At 44.2% G+C, this 19,187-nt stretch overlaps 1 protein-coding gene across 1 annotated transcript in view; it reads left to right on the forward strand.

Moving 5' to 3' along the window:
* The first annotated feature begins 410 nt into the window (after positions 1–410).
* LOC310732032 (interleukin-17 receptor D-like) overlaps positions 411–19,187 on the forward strand; it is a 69,554-nt gene continuing 50,777 nt past the window's right edge. The window contains exon 1 of the mRNA XM_083552194.1: positions 411–865. The gene's annotated coding sequence lies outside the window, so the exon portion shown is untranslated. The remainder of the gene's footprint in view (positions 866–19,187) is intronic.

The following is a 19,187-nucleotide window of genomic DNA, read 5'->3' on the forward strand; positions in this document are numbered from 1 at the left end:
AGCTCCTACTCCTTCAGAAGAATGTCACTTTCTGCTGTTCATGCTCATACAGCAAATCATGAACCAAATAAGCAGATAAAACACTAGATTTGTCAATTAAATGTGTATAGCAATAAACTTTCAAATCTATGATTGGCTTATAAATTTGTGAAAAATAATAATTCTGAACTATTTTATATATGTTTTTTGACTTTCTGCCCTTCTTTTTTGTGAAGGTATATCTTTTAGAGATCTTTCTCTGGGTACACAGTATGCTGTGACTGTGATGGCTCTTCCTGTTCCTGAGATCTGGGAAAGATTTTATCATAGCAAATTGTTCTTCACACGCTGTATGAGTTCCTACACCTTGTCATTAACTGTCTGTGTAAACATATCTTCAGCTTTCAACTCTCACATTTTACAAAAACTATAATGCTTTACTCACTTTTCTTGACATGTAAAAAAATTAATCTAATACTGACTGGAATCAATTTCAACTTTGATCCACCTCTCTACAGCATCTCCTGAGACAAATGGCTTGGAGAACTGCAAAACAGGTATTTGTGTACATTTCTTACCACTTGAAAATATTTTACATTTTAGATAAAAAAAAATATGTATAGAAATATATGTATTTTACTCTTTGTTGAACATTCATTTTTCAAGTTTAATCAAAGTGTAATGCATACAATTGTAGAGTTTATTGAGCATTGTGTATTTTTTTCCCCTGTATTTAAAGACTCGTATCCCACATATGTTGAAGTCCACCAGGAAAAAAAGGGATATTATTGTGACTTTTAATTTGGCACCTGAGACTTTGGGGATCAATCACTATTTTTCATAATGCTATGGAGGGGGCTCACGCAGCTCTGATATCATTCAACCAGTAATAATTATTATTAATTATTAATATCATAACTTGTCATTTATTTCTGATCAACACACTGCAAAAATGTAAACAAAGAATTATATATATATATATATTACACACACCGTATATACAAAGTAGTTTTACCTTATTCAAATTAAGCTACTCTCAGTAGGATTTAGTTTTAAATGTCTGCAAATATTATCAAATTATGTCTTTTACTATTCTAACAGTAAAGACATTCTTGCATTTCTGTATATAATTATTTTGAATTTATGGAGAATAAAATACAAATTTTTGGTTCGCCTTTTAGGACCGCAGTGTTAACAGCACTCATCATACGTATCATTTGCCTAATCTCCACATGGAGATCAACTACACCTGTAAAGGTGAGTCTTAAGTGAAATCAATATGAGTCAGGTGGGAGGTGGTAGCTTAGTGGTTAAAGCTTTGGATTTGGTTCTGAGGGTCATGAGTTAAAATCCCTGCCACATCAAGCTGCCTCTCCTGGGCACCCGAGCAAGGCCTTCAACCCCATATCTGCTTAGTTGTGTGAATGAGATCAATGTTAGTCGTTGTGGATAGGGCTTCTGCAAAATGTAAATGTACACATCTGATATATCTTTCTTTACTTTTTTCAATATTATGTTGCACCCTGATACTACAATTGTTCAAATCTTATTTTCCAATAATCTACATTAATTATTATTTATCATTAATCTACACACAGTACTCCATAAAGACAAAGTGAAAGCAGAATTCTTAAAATGTCTGTACATTTATTAAAAAGAAAAAACTAAAATATCACATGTACCTAACTACTCAGACTCCTTACTCAGTACGTAATTAAGGCACCTTTGGCAGAAATTATAGCCTCAAGGATTTTTGGAAATGATGCAACAAGCTTTGCACACCTGGATTTGGGAATTTTCTGCCATTTTTCAGTGCACATATTCTTAAGATGGGTCAGATTGGATGGGAAACATTGGTGGACAGCCACTTCCAGGTCTCTTCAAAGATGTTCAATAGGGTTTAAGTCAGGGGTCTGGCCTGGCCAAACCTGTGTTGTTTTGGCTGTGTGCTTGGTTCTTCTCATTTCGGAATGTGAATTTACAGCCCAATCTGAGGTCCTGAGTGCTAAGGAAAAGGTTTTTATGGAGGATATCTTTGTACTTTGTTTCATTCAGTTTTCCCTTCACCCTGACCAGTCTCCCAGTTCCTGTTGCTTTTGCAAACACCAAGCAAGCCATGTTCTTTAAACTGATTCTACAGGGTTCTACTACAGATGGTTTTCCATCTTGCCCAGATAGGTGGAGGGTTGCTGTGATGGTTGTCCTTCTCGAACATTGTCCCATCTCTACTCATTTCTCCAGAACTCATTTAGAGTGACCATCGGGTTCTTGGTCAACTTCTTTACTAAGGGTCTTCAACCCAATTTGCTCAGTCATTCTCTAAGAAGAGTCTTAGTTGTGCCAAACTTATCCCATTTGAGAATTTGGAGGCCACTGTACTCATAGGAATTCCCCAGATCTGTGCAACAATCCTGTCTCTGAGCTCTGCAGGCACTCCGTTTGACCTCATGGCTTGTGCTTGTTTTTTGCTGGAGGACTCCATTTAAGGTGTAGCGCATTTCAGCAATGATCAAGAGAATAAGAGGCACCTAACCTAAGTGTTTTAGCAAAGGGTCTGAAAACTTTTGTACACACACACACACACACACACACACACACACACACATATTCATATATATATATATATATATATATATATATATATATATATATATATATATATATATATATATATATATATATATATATATATAATTACACATATACACACTGGAGATCAAAATTAGAGAACAATTTATAAACATCTAATCTTTACTATAAAAATGTCATCTTCACTACTCAACAGTTGAAGTTTTTGATTTGCTATACCATGCTACCAGAACACCTTTTCCACAAAATAACTAAGGCATTTAAAAAAAAAAACATTATTTTGCAGAAAACACACTGATCAAAATTAGAGAACACTTTCAGATACCTCCCAGTTATTGGTGTTAATCTGGCACCTGGTGCTAATTACCTTGATTGTCAACCCCTATTTAACTGGCAGCCTAACTTCCAGTTTCACTGACTCTGTAAGATGGTGGGCCGTTCTAAAGTGACTGAAAGCCTCCGACAGCAGGTTGTCCAGATGAAGGCCAAAGGGATGACACTATCAGCCATAGCAAGACAAGTTAGTCGTTCCAAATCTGTGATTTCAAGAATATTGAATCTTTACAACATCACAAACTCATTCAAGTCCGCCAAGAAGGCTGGTCGTCCACCGAAGACAAATACAAGAGAAGACAGGATACTGCAGAGGATCTCAATGGGCAATCGTTTCCACACTGCAGCTGGAATTGCTCACCAGTTCAGTGCTGAACAGTGTAAGGATCTGTCACGTCATACAGTGTCTCGACGTTTGGACTGAAAGCCCACTCTGCAGTGACCAAACCTCTCATTAGCAGAAAGAATCAAAAGGCTGGACTAAGCTTTGCTGAGGAGCATGTTGTGTGGACAGAGGAGAACTGGTCCAAAGTTCACTTCAGTGATGCAAGCAAGTTGAATTTATTTGGGTCCGATTGGAAACATCATGTTCGGCGACAAACTGAAGAAAGACTGAACCCAAAGTGTGTAAAGAAGTCAGTGATAAGTGGAGGAGGAATTTTATGGTTTGGGGCATGTTTTCTGCAGCAGGAGTTGGGCCTCTTACAGTGAGGAAAATAAGTATTTGAACACTCTGCTATTTTGCAAGTTCTCCCACTTAGAAATCATGGAGGGGTCTAAAATTGTCATCGTAGGTGCATGTCCACTGTGAGAGACATAATCTAAAAAAAAAATTCCAAAAGATGATTTTTAAACTATTTATTTGTATGATACAGCGTCAAATAAGTATTTGAACACCTGTCTATCAGCTAGAATTCTGACCCTCAAAGACCTGTTAGTCTCCCTTTAAAATGTCCACCTCCACTACATTTATTATCCTAAATTAGATGCACCTGTTTGAGGTCATTAGCTGCATAAAGACACCTGTCCACCCCATACAATCAGTAAGAATCCAACTACTAACATGGCCAAGACCAAAGAGCTGTCCAAAGACACTAGAGACAAAATTGTACACCTCCACAAGGTTGGAAAGGGCTACGGGGAAATTGCCAAGCAGCTTGGTGAAAAAAGGTCCACTGTTGGAGCAATCATTAGTAAATAGAAGAAGCTAACCATGACTGTCAATCTCCCTCGGACTGGGGCTCCATGCAAGATCTCACCTCGTGGGGTCTCAGTGATCCTAAGGAAGGTGAGAAATCAGCCCAGAACTACACGGGAGGAGCTGGTCAGTGACCTGAAAAGAGCTGGGACCACCGTTTCCAAGGTTACTGTTGGTAATACACTAAGACGTCATGGGTTGAAATCATGTATGGCACGGAAGGTTCCCCTGCTTAAACCAGCACATGTCCAGGCACGTCTTAAGTTTGCCAATGACCATTTGGATGATCCAGAGGAGTCAAGGGAGAAAGTCATGTGGTCAGATGAGACCAAAATAGAACTTTTGGGTCATGATTCCACTAAACGTGTTTGGAGGAAGAAGAATGATGAGTACCATCCCTACTGTGAAGCATGGGGGTAGGTAGCATCATGCTTTGGGGGTGTTTTTCTGCACATGGGACAGGTTGACTGCACTGTATTAAGGAAAGGATGACCAGGGCCACGTATTGCGAGATTTTGGGGAACAACCTCCTTCCCTCAGTTAGAGCATTGAAGATGGGTCGAGGCTGGGTCTTCCAACATGACAATGACCCGAAGCACACAGCCAGGATAACCAAGGAGTGGCTCTGTAAGAAGCATATCAAGGTTCTGGCGTGGCCTAACCAGTCTCCAGACCTAAACCCAATAAAGAATCTTTGGAGGGAGCTCAAACTCCGTGTTTCTCAGTGACAGGCCAGAAACCTGACTGATCTAGAGAAGATCTGTGTGGAGGAGTGGGCCAAAATCCCTCCTGCAGTGTGTGCAAACCTGGTGAAAAACTACAGGAAACGTGTGACCTCTGTAATTGCAAACAAAGGCTACTGTACCAAATATTAACATTGACTTTCTCAGGTGTTCAAATACTTATTTGCAGCTGTATCATACAAATAAATAGTTTAAAAATCATTTATTGTGAAATTTGGATTTTTGTCTCTCACAGTGGACATGCACCTACGATGACAATTTTAGACCCCTCCATGATTTCTAAGTGGGAGAACTTGCAAAATAGCAGGGTGTTCAAATACTTATTTTCCTCACCGTATACAGCTACCTGGCAGAGTGAATGCAGAATGTTTATCAGAACCTTCTTCAACAACATATGGTTCCTTCCCTGCGTTCATCACCCAATCAGCCCACAGTGTTCATGCAGGACAATGCTCCATGTCACACAGCAAAACAGGTAAAGCAGTTCCTTGAAACTGAAAACATTGAAATAATGACATGGCCTGCCCAGAGTCCTGATCTCAACCCAAAAGAGAACCTCTGGAAAATCCTTGGCGACAAAGTTATGGCCAAGAAACCCACTACAGTTATCGAACTGTGGAGCTGACTGGAAGAAGAGTGGACCAAAATCACACCAGAGCAGTGTGAGAGACTAGTGCTGTCCTGTGGCCGCAGATGTGCGGAAGTCATTCAGAGCAGAGGCCTGTACACTTCCTATTAATTGCTGACTGTTGTAACCTTCAGAAAATTTTGTTGTAATCTTTTTCCATGCTACAGTCATTGTTGTTCTCTAGTTTTGATCAGTGTGTTTTCTGCAAAATAATGTTTTTTGTTTTTTTTAATGTGAGTTATTTTGTGGAAAATGTGTTCTGGTAGCATGGTATAGAAAGGACAAAAACTTCTTCAACTGTTGAGCAGTGAAAATGACTATTTCAGAATTGTTCAATTGTTTATATATATATATATATCTCACATCAAATGTACAGAACGCTTCAACGTTTCTTTCTCCTACATTTGCATACATTTCTAGAATTCTGTTTTAACTTTGTCATTATGGGGGCTCAATGTAGATTAATGAGAAAAAAATAAACTTGAACGATTGTAATATTAGCCTGCAACATAGCAAAATTGAAAATAGTGAAGGTGGTTTGAATACTTTTTTGAATGCACTGTATATGCGCTGTCCTTTGTCACCCTGGCTGTTAAAGATTTATTGGAATGATTTACTAGAGTAATATTATAAGATAGGATAAGATTTAATAAGAATATAAGATATAATGCCTAAATTAGAATTTTTCTTCTTCTTTACAAAAATTCTGATGTGGTAGTTCTGTGTTGACATTCAATTTTAAATTTTATTTAGATTGCAGCAGATATTGTGGATGCTGTTAGGAAAACTCTTGGTTCAAGTACAGAACAGTGTAAAAGGTAAATATTTTCTGTGTAAATAACAATACTGAGCACTTATTCTGAACACTTAACTGAACAGGTGAAGGTTGTAAAAAACATTACCTGTCTTTTGTTGTTGTAGCCAGTCCACATCAAGGGTCATTTAGTGTGTCTAGTCAATGAGATGCTTTTTCAAAAGTTCAAAACGAATCTCTTCTCTGATAATATTCTCCATAATTTATAATAAGGTTTGTCCACCTGCCGAGTGTGGAACACTGGATTTTTTTTGCAATGTTTTTACCATGTTTCAGAAAAATGAGATCAGCAACCAACCTGCAAAGTCACTGAGATCACAATTCCCTATTGTCCTATTACACTGAAATATCACTGACTGGGTGAATGCACAAATAAATAGATGTAACAGTGTTCCTAATAAAGTGGCTAATAAGTATGTTATTGCTACATTTATTATACAGGTTAAACCTTTGATGTATAATTGCCATTTGTCCTTTTCCTGTACTCTGTAAGTAAAAATAATGACTGTACTAGAGAAAGATACTGAAAAAACATTTGAAAACATCTGACGTTTACTCTTCAGAGCCTTTTTTCTCAGACAAGGAGGGTATTTCTTTAGCAGTATTGTTCTCTGTTGGTGTTCTACTAGCAGCATTCTTAGCAATCATCGTTGCTATTCACTTGCAGAACAAAATGGAAAAAAAGGCTGCAACGTGTCATATACCATCAGGTGACCAAATATCAACATTTTGAAGTACTTCATATTTAAATTAAAATTAATTTGCAAAATGACTGGATTTTTTCTCTAACCTATGCTTTTTTTTTTCTTAGACATATTGTTGAAACCAGATATTTACATACACTTCAGAAAAAAAAAACTTTTATTTCTTTACTGTCATACATTAAATCAGAGTAAACTTTTTCTGTTTCAAATTAATAAATATTAACATATTTTTTGCATTTGTTAAATGTCAGAATCGAGCGAGGGAGAATTTTTATGTATGTATATATAGTGGATATATCTTTAATATATCCGAATGTAGTAGGGCAGTCTAGGTACCGCCCTAGTAAACATGGTTGTCATTTAGGTACCGGCCCTTTAATGTGACTGTCGCCTGAATGACTGGTGTGACAGCCTATTGGCTTCCGTTCCAGATGTCTTTACGACTCAGTTTATGCCACCTGAGGGTGCATGATCCAATCATTGTCGGTTGTGGGCGTGTGCACGCAGCTTTGCGGGCGGTATGTACCTAGCTGTTTGGCTAACATTGTTGCTAGTGTTTATGCACTATTAAGTGTGTATATTGGTGTGTAGCCAGGTTGTGCTTAGGACTGGTGCGACGTTGCTGTTGGGTAAAGGCTGTCTTTCACTCCAGGTAGGTTAATTTCAGTGGATTAATGGTTGTTGCGGTGTGACTCGTAACTTATGCTTCGGTCATATTGCAGCCTGTGTATGTGCTGATGGAACACCTGCATATTTACATTGCGTTGATTTTGGAGAAAACTGCGAGTAACTGAACCGGTGTGTTTAGCGATCTACTTCCGGGTATGTATATCTAGTCCTTTAAACATTATTGGGTTTGTGTCTCTGACTGATTTGCCTTCATTTTTGTTTATTTTAGTGGGGGTGATTGCTCGTGAGCATTTCGTCACAGTGGACTACAGGGCAAATAAGTTACCCCTTATACAACCTTAAGACTGCACTGTTTTGTTCTACTGCTATAATTCTGTTTTGTTCTACTGCTATAATAGTTTGTTTGTTTTATTTCAGGAGCTGAAGGCCTCCAGTGAGGGAAGCTAGCTGCTTTGACCCTGTGGTGGTGGTGTTTCTCTCACAAGTGTCTTTGCTGTGACCATTGCATCTCCCTCACTTAGTGGTTGTGTGTGGTGTGAGTGTGTGTGTTTGTGCGGAGCATACTTGGGTGCATGGTGTTTAAAGATCCTCACTGTGCAGCTAGCCACCCTACTGGTAAGCCTCAGCCGGAAAGTATTTTATTTCCTTCAAATTTTATACCTGTTTGGTCAAGTTTTCTATATTTTAACCAATTATCCTTATTGTACAATAAAAGTAGTTTTTTTTATTCATATTCACGTCTCTTGTGTTTAGTGGAAACGAACCTGTGTGCTCTATTTTGGGTCTAAATGTCCCCCTTCATAGAAACGGGGTGTCGTAGTCTGCATTTTCATCTAGTTATACATTAGTGTTAATTCTTATCAATCACCGTCCCGCCACACTTTGGCGTAGTCGGCAGGATTCCACATTTGACAGAGACGTGGGTGTGTATATACAGTTTTTGTTCTTTTTTGTTTTTTTCTTTTTTTGAGTATTGTTCAGGATTGTTTATTTCCTTGGTGTGGCAGTAGGACAGCAGTGCACGTCTTGTATTAAACCTAGCCCTTCTTGTGGGTGTACTTTTCACCTTTCATTGGTAAGTGCCTCTATCGTTCAAGTATGGAAGAGGAGTTACAAGAGTTAAGGGAGATGATTGCTCAGTTAAGAGCAGACAATGAGAGGTCAGGAGAGTACTCCTGTGCCCCCAGGTCCCAATGACTTATCTGCTACTGCCCCTGGGCCTTCTGTTTTATCACAACCCAGTAATGTAGAGGTCACTAGATCAGAACGATTTGTTTTTGTACCACGAGACAGAAAGTGTCCAAAATTTAATGGCATGGTCGGCCCTAGTATTTCAGAGTGGATTGGAAGGCCCAGGCTTGTATGCGTGCCTGTCATCTTTCTGATGCTGACAAGGCATTCTATCTATTTGACCACTTAGAAGGGGAAGCAAGGGAAGAGATTAAGTACCGCCCAAAGGTAGAGCGTAACGACCCAGACAAAATTATTTCGGCTTTGCGGGAACTGTATGGTTGCTCGCAGTCATATGTTTCTTTGCAGGAGGCCTTTTTTCCGAGAAAGCAACAAGAGGGTGAGAGCCTGTTGGAGTTCTCCCTCGTCCTGATGGGTCTCCTTGAGCAAGTGAAACAACGATCACCTCATGGTATGCCAAATTCACATGTTTTACTACGGGACCAATTCGTTGAACATGTTTTTGATAGCGCCCTGCGTCGTGAATTAAAGCAGTTGATACGCAGTCAACCTACGTTAACTTTGTTGGAGGTGCGTAGTGAAGCAATTAGATGGGAGCGGGAGGGCATGCCAGGAAGTATAAGGACCAGAAGTCATTCTGTTCCATCAGTTCATGGGCTTCAATATGGAGTACAAGGGGATCCATTTGTTGGGCTGAGTAGGTCATCTGGGAATTCGGAGACTGCTGAATTGAGGGATATGATTAAATGCCAGCAAGCACAGTTGACTAAACTTAATCTGCCAAATATGCCAAAGTTACTGTTCTTTTTGAACCCCCAGACTCCGGGTTACCAGCTGGTCTGTTGGCTTCTCCTGTACTAGTGCAGGTTACACGAGGTACTGTTTATTTACCTGTGGTAAATGTGGGAACCACTGATGTGTTGCTTTATGCTAACACTGTCCTTGGTACACTGAATAATGTTTGTGTGGTTAGTTTGCCTTCAGGAGTTAGTGAGGTCCGGTCGGTGGCGGCCACAGTGCATTCCCCAGCTGGTGAGGTCATCTCTGGCGTTAAAGAACAAATTGACACACTCGACTTGTCTGTTTTATCAGAAACAGAACAGGGTCAGGTAAGGGACCTACTTTATAGGTTTCAGTCAGTGTTTTCCACTCATGATGGTGATCTAGGATGTACTGGCCTGATTTCGCATGATATTCCCCTGCTAGATAACGTTCCCGTCCGGCAGCGGTACAGGCGTATACCTCCATCGGAATATGAAGTGGTGAAGTCCCACATTAATCAGCTGTTGGAGGCTAATGTTATAAGAGAGAGCTGTAGCCCATATGCATCCCCAATTGTTGTGGTTAAAAAGAAAGACGGTAGTCTGCGTATGTGCGTTGACTACCGCCAACTAAACGCAAAGACCCGTAAGGACGCTTTCCCTTTGCTGCGCATCGAGGAGTCGTTGGATTCTTTGACGGGGGCCTGCTGGTTTTCCACCATGGACTTGGCCAGTGGGTACAATCAGGTCCCTGTCACTGAGAGAGACAAGCCCAAGACTGCATTTTGCACTCCTTTTGGATTGTTCGAATGGAACCGTATGCCCTTTGGGCTTTGCAACGCCCCAAGCACGTTCCAGCGTCTAATGGAACGGATGTTTGGGGACCAGCAATGTAGGTCTGTACTTTTGTACCTGGACGACATCATAGTTTTCTCTTCCTCAGTGTCGCAGCAGTAAGAGCGGTTGGAGGTGGTTCTAAGTCGTTTAGAGCATGAGGGTCTGAAAGCTAAATTGGGTAAATGTGCATTTTTCCAACATGAGGTAAAGTATCTGGGACATGTTATCTCAGCTCAGGGAGTATCTACGGACCCCAGTAAAATTGAGGCCATAGTTAATTGGCAACGCCCCACTAGTGTGCAGGCATTGCGTTCATTTCTAGGCTTTGCAAGCTATTACCGGCGCTTTGTTGAGGGGTTTGCGAAGTTGGCAGCCCCTCTGCATAAGTTGGTAGCTGAATGGGCCACTGCTAAGCCTAAAATACGAACTGGGCAGGGTTTCTCTAGCGCCTGGACTGAGCAGTGTCAGCAGTGTTTTGATGAGCTGAAGAGGAGGTTTACTTCTGCCCCAGTACTCGCCTATGCTGACTTTTCCTTGCCTTTTATCCTGGAGGTAGACGCTAGTTATGGGGGCCTAGGAGCTGTCCTCTCGCAGGAACAAGGAGGTAAGGTACAGCTAATTTCTTATGCTAGCCGCAGTCTTAGGCCCACTGAGCGCAATATGAACAACTATAGCTCCATGAAGTTGGAGTTCTTGGCGCTCAAGTGGGCCTTGACTGAGAAATTTAGGGAGTACTTGTTAGGGCAGAAGTGTGTTGTGTACACGGACAACAACCCTCTCAGCCATCTGACCACTGCAAAGCTTGGGACTACCGAGCAGCGCTGGGCTGCTCAACTTGCAGCATTTGATTTTAGTATCCGGTATCGGCCAGGGAGGAGTAACCGAAATGCCGATGCCCTTTCCAGGCAGGACCCTGCTAGTTATAGTGAGGTGAGGGGTTTGTTACCAGGGACTGAGGTTCCAGAGGTCCTGGCACGAGCAGGGGTAGATCTAGTGATGCCAGCTACCCAGGCTGTAGTTTCTGTATTTCCTATTCTGGTGGGTGACATGAAGGCATTGCAGGAGGCAGACCCGGTGATTGGGGAGATTTTGGTGTTCTGGAGACGGAGAGCGCTTCCCAGCTCTGAAGAGCGACGCCAGCTGTCCAAAGCAGCCCTAGTTTTACTGCGTCAGTGGGATCGATTGCTGGAAAAAGAAGGGGTTCTGCATTGCCGTGTGTTTCGTCCTAACGGTGGTGAAGAGCTTCTCCAGGTAGTCCTGCCAGTTGTTTTGTATAGGGAAGTTTTGACACAAGTGCACCAGGGGCATGGACACCAGGGGGTCGAACGGACCACCGAGCTAGTGCGACAGCATTACGATTGGCCAGGACTGACATCAGATGTAGCCCAGTGGTGTCGGGAGTGCGAAAGGTGTCAGGTCGCCAAGGATACGCAGCCAGTAGCTCGTAGTTTCATGGGTCATCTGTTGGCCTCTAGGCCAAATGAAATCTTGGCCATTGATTTTACAATGCTGGAGCCTTCTCGCTCTGGGTTGGAAAATGTCTTGGTGATGACCGATGTCTTCACAAAATACACCTTGGCGGTCCCCACTCGGGATCAGCGAGCCGAAACTGTGGCCCGCATGTTGGTGGGGGAGTGGTTCTATAAGTTTTGTGTCCCTGGACGCATTCATTCTGATCAGGGCCGTAGCTTTGAGTCGTCCTTGATACAACAGCTCTGTAGTCTCTATCAGATTGAGAAATCTCGCACTACCCCTTACCATCCGGCAGGTAACGGGCAGTGCGAACGTTTTAACAGGACCCTGCATAATCTCCTGCGTACCCTTCCTCCTTCTCGGAAGGCAGATTGGGTCTCTGCTCTCCCTCAAGTGCTCTTTTGCTATAACACTACCCCTCATCAAGCGACTGGTGAGTCACCCTACTTCTTGATGTTCGGCCAAGAGCCAAGGCTCCCTATCGATTTTTTGTTAGGCAGAAGCCAGGAGATGGTGGCGGGTGGAGTGAATGAGTGGGTGTTGGAGCACCAAACCCGCTTACAGGTGGCCTTCGAGGGGGCTCGAGAACATTTGAAGGTGACTGCCGAGCGTAGCAAGAAGTATCACGACCTGCAAGTTCGTGATACACTATTGGGGGAGGGTCAGCTGGTTTACCTTCGCGATTATGGCATGAGAGGGCGCCATAAGATCCAGGACCTGTGGAGCCCAGTGGTGTATCAGGTTGTGAGAGCGCCTCAGGTAGGTGGGTCAGTATACACAATTGCGCCATGATTTGATAGATGATTTGAGTAAGGTAAAACGGGTTCACCGCTCTTTGTTGAAGACCCGTATACAAAGAGATTCTCCTGCCGTCAGTTCCGCAGATGATTCTGTAGTAGTGGGGGTTCCACCATCGGAGGACTCTCCATCTAAGGAGGTCGATCTGTGGGTCTTGGTACCTGAAACTCCACAGGGTGTTGGTTTAGTGGCTCCTGGACCATCTGGTGTGGTATCTTCAGATTCGGAGTCGGTAAGGGTACCCTCACCTGTAAGCCAGTCTGGTAATGGTGAACTTGCCTTGCGGCGGACGAGGCGAGCTAACGCTGGTCATCATTCTAATCTGCACCACCTCCCTCAGGCAGTGGAAGCAGAGAGGTGTGATGTTTCTACGATAGCTCCTGTATCTAATGCTGTTTCTGTTCTTTTCAGGCCCTGGCACTAAGTCATTTCCTGGCCGTAGTGGGGTTTTGTCCACCGTCGGGGCGACGATGTAAGAGCCAGGGGTAGATTGTAGTAGGGCAGTCTAGGTACCGCCCTAGTAAACATGGTTGTCATTAAGGTACCGGCCCTTTAATGTGACTGTCGCCTGAATGACTGGTGTGACAGCCTATTGGCTGCCGTTCCAGGTGTCTTTAAGACTCAGTTTATGCCACCTGAGGGTGCATGATCCAATCATTGTCGGTTGTGAGCGTGTGCACGCAGCTTTGCGGGCGGTATGTACCTAGCTGTTTGGCTAACATTGTTGCTAGTGTTAATGCACTATTAAGTGTGTATATTGGTGTGTAGCCAGGTTGTGCTTAGGACTGGTGCGACGTTGCTGTTGGGTAAAGGCTGTCTTTCACTTCAGGTAGGTTAATTTCAGTGGATTAATGGTTGTTGCGGTGTGACTCGTAACTTATGCTTCGGTCATATTGCAGCCTGTGTATGGTGCTGATGGAACACCTGCATATTTACATTTCGTTGATTTTGGAGAAAACTGCGAGTAACTGAACCGGTGTGTTTAGCGATCTACTTCCGGGTATGTATATCTAGTCCTTTGAGCATTATTGGGTTTGTGTCTCTGACTGATTTGCCTTCATTTTTGTTTATTTTAGTGGGGGTGATTGCTCGTGAGCATTTCGTCACTGTGGACTGTAGGGCAAATAAGTTACCCCTTATACAACCTTAAGACTGCACTGTTTTGTTCGACTGCTATAATTCTGTTTTGTTCTACTGCTATAATTCTGTTTTGTTCTACTGCTATAATTCTGTTTACGCTGTGACTAATTCTAAATTGTGATTTGATTTGAATCCTGATTGTTTCTTTGTTTCTCCTATTTGGTTTTGCTCTTTTTTTTTAACTCTTTGTTGAGCCATTGTGACTAGGTTCATTGGCTTTTGGTTCAAACCTAGCAGAGTTCCAGCCTCTCCGTTTGAACCTTTGTGGCCAGTGAATGGTCCATATTTGTCATCCATGGTTTGAACTTGATTCATTATAAATTGTTGACTTGTATGTGTTTTGATTAATGGTGGTTTTTTTTATATACTCTTGTTTGTTTGTTTTATTTCAGGAGCTGAAGGCCTCCAGTGAGGGAAGCTAGCTGCTTTGACCCTGTGGTGGTGGTGTTTCTCTCACTAGTGTCTTTGCTGTGACCATTGCATCTCCCTCACTTAGTGGTTGTGTGTGGTGTGAGTGTGTGTGTTTGTGCGGAGCATACTTGGGTGCATGGTGTTTAAAGATCCTCACTGTGCAGCTAGCCACCCTACTGGTAAGCCTCAGCCGGAAAGTATTTTATTTCCTTCAAATTTTATACCTGTTTGGTCAAGTTTTCTATATTTTAACCAATTATCCTTATTGTACAATAAAAGTAGTTTTTTTTATTCATATTCACGTCTCTTGTGTTTAGTGGAAACGAACCTGTGTGCTCTATTTTGGGTCTAAATTTCCCCGTTCATAGAAACGGGGTGGCGTAGTCTGCATTTTCATCTAGTTATACATTAGTGTTAATTCTTATCAATCACCGTCCCGCCACACACGTATGCATTTTCATGATATAATTGTGGTAAATTATCCATCAGGTATATTTGGATATGTGGGATGCCTTAAGTGTGACTGAGGAAGGAGATTTGGGGTGGTACTGCAGGAAGATAAAGGAGAGCGGCTTTGTGCTCGTAATCTGCTCCAAAGGTCTCAACCAGAGACTCTATAACCAGAGAGAAGAAGAACTGGACCAAAGGACAAATACTTCTTTAGCCATTATTGCCATGATTGGAGAAGAGCTATTGTCACGGGGTGACAAATAAGCGGAACTGTTCCTCCCCATTCTTGCGAGTTTAATGTAACACCAGAACAGTTCCGGGTTTTTCCGTGTAAACAGGCTGACGGAGCTTGCTAATGAGGGAATGAGTGGCAGCTGGGCAATGAGCAGAGATTGGGCCACGAGGGGTATGGATTTGTGAGGGGGATTATAAAAGGATCCGGTTGATGTGCAGCAGGGGAAGAAACTTTGGAGCGAAATCTTTGGGGTTGATGCAGACTGGAAGAAATCTTTGGTTGTTGATTTGTTGATCCCGTCGAGCAGTACACGAGAGGGCAGATCGTTAATGGACGGGAAAGACTGTATGCAGAGAAGGAAGAGCTGGAGAGCAGTGGTATGATTGAACTGCGTTATCTCATCGAACAGATAAGTGTTGTCTGCCAGTCCTATTAGGAAGTAAATGCCTGTAGTGCCCGCTACCCGCTATGATGTGGTGAAGCCACCCTGGCGTTCAGCGAGTTCTGTTGTGAAGCCTTTCAATGTCAGTTGTGTTCCTATAGTCGACCACCTACACAGCTTGGATGTACAGTTTGTCAGTTGAGCGGAGAGAGTCGGCCGGGACCACGAGAAGAGACCCTATTCACTGTGAGTTGATGTGAGTTGCAGTGCCTAATGTGAAGTGAACACGTGTGATCATTTGAAGTGACTAAATTGTGCACTGGTGAGGAAACTGTAATTTTGTGTCTGCCCGTTCCCCAGTTGGCTACTTGTGGGCTCTGAAGGTCAAACTGAAATTAATTAACTGCTGTGTATTGAGCATATGCTGTACAGGAATGCAGCTCTATTCTGTCTGAGTTGAAGAGGATTTATGAGAGATTTATTCATTGCTGTTCTGTGGTAAGAAGACCCAGTTGTTGACTGTTGAAACCTGTACTCACCACTGTTGTTCTTTGAACCTAGAGAAACTGTCCTTCGCCATTGAATGTTGCTACTACTGCCCTGTGGAAAGAAGACCCAGTTGTTGACTGTTGAAACCTGTACTCACCACTGTGGTTCTGTGAACATAGAGAAATTGCCCTCTGCTATTGCATGCTGCCATCACTGCCCTGTGGTAAGAAAATCTAGTTGTTGATTGTCAAATCCTGTATTTACCACGGTTGTTCTGAGAACATAGAGAAACTGTCCTCTGCCATTGGATGCTGCCACTACTGTCCTGTGGAAAGAAGACCCAGCTGTGGACTGTTGAAACCTGTACTCACCACTGTGGTTCTGTGAACGTAGAGAAACTGCCCTCTGCCATTGGATGCTGCCACTACTGCTCTGTGGTAAGAAGATCTAGTTGTTGATTGTCAAATCCTGTACTCACCAATCCTGTGCGGATCTTTACCTGTGTCTGCTCCATTACTCATCTTTGGCCGAAGAGGAGTTGCTGTGCGAATCCTTATCAGTGCTTGTTCCATTACTTACTTCCGGCCGAAGAGGAACTGTTGTCTGAACCCTTACCAGTGTCTGCTCCATCATTTGCTTCTGTCCGTTTGAAGAGGGATCATTGTGCGAACTTCCCACGCAACCCGGTAGAAGAGAGAGGAGGATCAGTCGGTGGATTTTAGTTTGAGATTGGCCTTATTTTAACTAAATAAAATACAAGTTTTTTATGTTAATTACCTTGTCTGGTCTGTTGGTGTCTCTGGGTAACTCCTCGAGGTGGTACGTTGTGAAGGGGAGGGAAGGCCACCCCGGCCTGTGACAGATTTGGCGTAGTCGGCAGGATTCCACCTCGAGTTGAGCGACCAGTGGCGGTCCTCCGGACTCAGTTCTTTAACTGCAAACAAGGACCCAAGCAAACCTTACGGGCCTTTGCTCTACAATTGCGGGAGCAGTTTACTAGGCTGAAAGAGAGGCGTGACCATGGCCTAGGTGGTGAAGAGACCTTGTTGCGAGACCAATTTCTCCTGGGTCTCCGGGAGGGCCCCGTCCGTCAGAGCTTGCGTGTACAGCTCCGCCGAGATCCTGAGCTGACGTTCGAGGATTTGCGAAGGGAGGCCCTGGCTTTGGAGACGGATCATGCGGAGATGGCGGACCCCTCCGTTTGTATGGCCGCCAGTCGAACGATCGATTCCACTCTTCCTGGACCGTCCGATTGAAAGCAGGCCCTACGTGCAGAACTCATGAAGGAGGTGCGGGAACAAATGACCGAGTTGTCTAAGACCTTTCTGGAGGAGTTTCGCCGGGAGCGGCCAAATCCGCTGCCCTTGCTTCGAGAGCGTTCTTACTCGGACGGGAGTCGAGACCCAGGAAGGCGTCCAATTCGGTCTGCTGGCCCCAGATTCCAATGGGACGCACAGGGTCGGCCGATTTGTAATGGCTGTGGAGAGCCGGGACACTATAGTCGCCAGTGCGGTTCTCGCCGGGGTTCGCAGGGGGGTTTTTAGAGTTACCGGCCACTGTGGGTCAAGTGGTCGGGACCCCTTTGATTGACCCTTCTTTGTCCACTGTCCCTAGAGACCACTTAGTTGGACGCTGCCCCACTGTGGAGATTCAGGAGAACGGTGTCAAGGTCCGATGTCTAGTGGATACCGGGTCCCAAGTTACTCTATTCTCCGAGAGTTTGTCTAAAGAACTGTTCAATGCTCAATGTTTACAGGAGGCGGAGACCCCTTGGCTCACCTTGCGAGGAGCAAACGGTCTAGACATTCCTTATGTTGGATACCTGGTCACGGACTTGGAGATTCATGGGATTACGGTACCACAGAAAGGAGTTGTGGTCGTCCGGGACCCTTGTTTGGGGACGCATCGAGCCCTTTTGGGCATGAATGTCATTTCAGAGTGTTGGGAGGAACTGTTTCAAACCAGGCCTATTCGAACTGCCCCGCCAGCCGAGAAACGTGAGTGGAAAAGTATTGTTGCAGATTGTCGCCGGGTTCATACGGCCAGTTCCCAAGAAGATCGTGAAGGCACAGGCCGGGTTACTTGTCGATATGCTCTTTCTGTCCCGGCCCGGAGTGAGGCTGTGATTTGGGCTCGGTTGCCTGCTCGGACGTTTGGACCAGAAGATTGGGTGCTCGTGGAGCCCCATTTGGATTGTCAAGTGGTGGAGGTGGCTCGAGGTTTGGCCGCTGTTCGGCGGGGCCGAGTCGTCGTGAGGATACGGAATGTACATCCTTATCCGGTTAACTTGTATCGCCATCAACGATTGGCTCGAGTGACCTCGGTGGGCCCCCAGCAAGTGAGGGATGGTGGAGGAGTTAACTTCTGTCAAGTAAACTCTACAGTGGTCGAGGTGGCCCTGACGCGAGTGGATCAGCCCATGGACTCCTCGAGGGAGGGTATGCTGGCCCATCTTTTAGGGAAATCCCTGCGGGGAGAGAGGCTGGAAGAGAGGCAGACGCAACAGCTTCAGGCATTCTTGGCGAAGTGGCAGCACCTATTCTCTACACACGATGAAGACTATGGCCGTACGGACGCTGTGAAACATCAGATTCCTACTGGTGCTGCTACACCAAGCAGAGAAAGATATTGTCCGGTGCCACCCACTCTTTACTCCGAGGTTCGTACCCTGTTGCGGGGGATGCTGGAGAAGGGGATCATTCGTGAGAGCAGCAGCCCTTGGGCGGCCCCTATCGTCTTGGTACGAAAGAAGACCGGAGCTTGGAGGTTCTGTGTAGATTACCGTAGACTGAACCAAGTGACCAAGAAGGATGCCTTTCCGCTGCCGCGGATCGAGAATTCTCTCACCAGCCTGACTCAAGCCGCCTGGTATTCCACCTTAGATCTGGCCAGCGGGTATTGGCAGGTGCAGGTGGAGGAGGGAGATAGAGAAAAGACCGCATTTACTACTCCCTTTGGGCTCTTTGAGTGGGACCGGATGCCCTTTGGCCTTTGCAACGCCCCAGCCACTTTCCAACGACTGATGCAGCGGTGTCTGGGCGGCCAGCTGGTGGACACTACGTTAGTATACCTAGACGATGATATTGTGTACTCCCCGGACTTTGAATCCCATCTCCAACATTTAGAACAGGTGTTCCAGGCGAATGGAGAAGTACGGACTGAAGCTACAGCCGAACAAATGCCAACTGTTTCGCAAGGAAGTGAAATTTCTGGGCCACTGCGTGGGTGCCTCTGGAGTCTCTGTGGACCCCGAAAAAGTATCAGCTGTCCAAGGATGGAGTGCGCCTAAGACAGTGCGGCAAGTGAGATCCTTCCTGGGCTTTGTAGGATATTATCAGCGATTTATTAAAGACTTCTCCAAGATCGCCAAACCGTTAAATCAGCTTCTGGCGGGTTCAGGCC

Source organism: Silurus aristotelis (genome assembly GCF_946808225.1).
Source record: "Silurus aristotelis genome assembly, chromosome: 1".
Lineage (NCBI taxonomy): Eukaryota > Metazoa > Chordata > Actinopteri > Siluriformes > Siluridae > Silurus > Silurus aristotelis.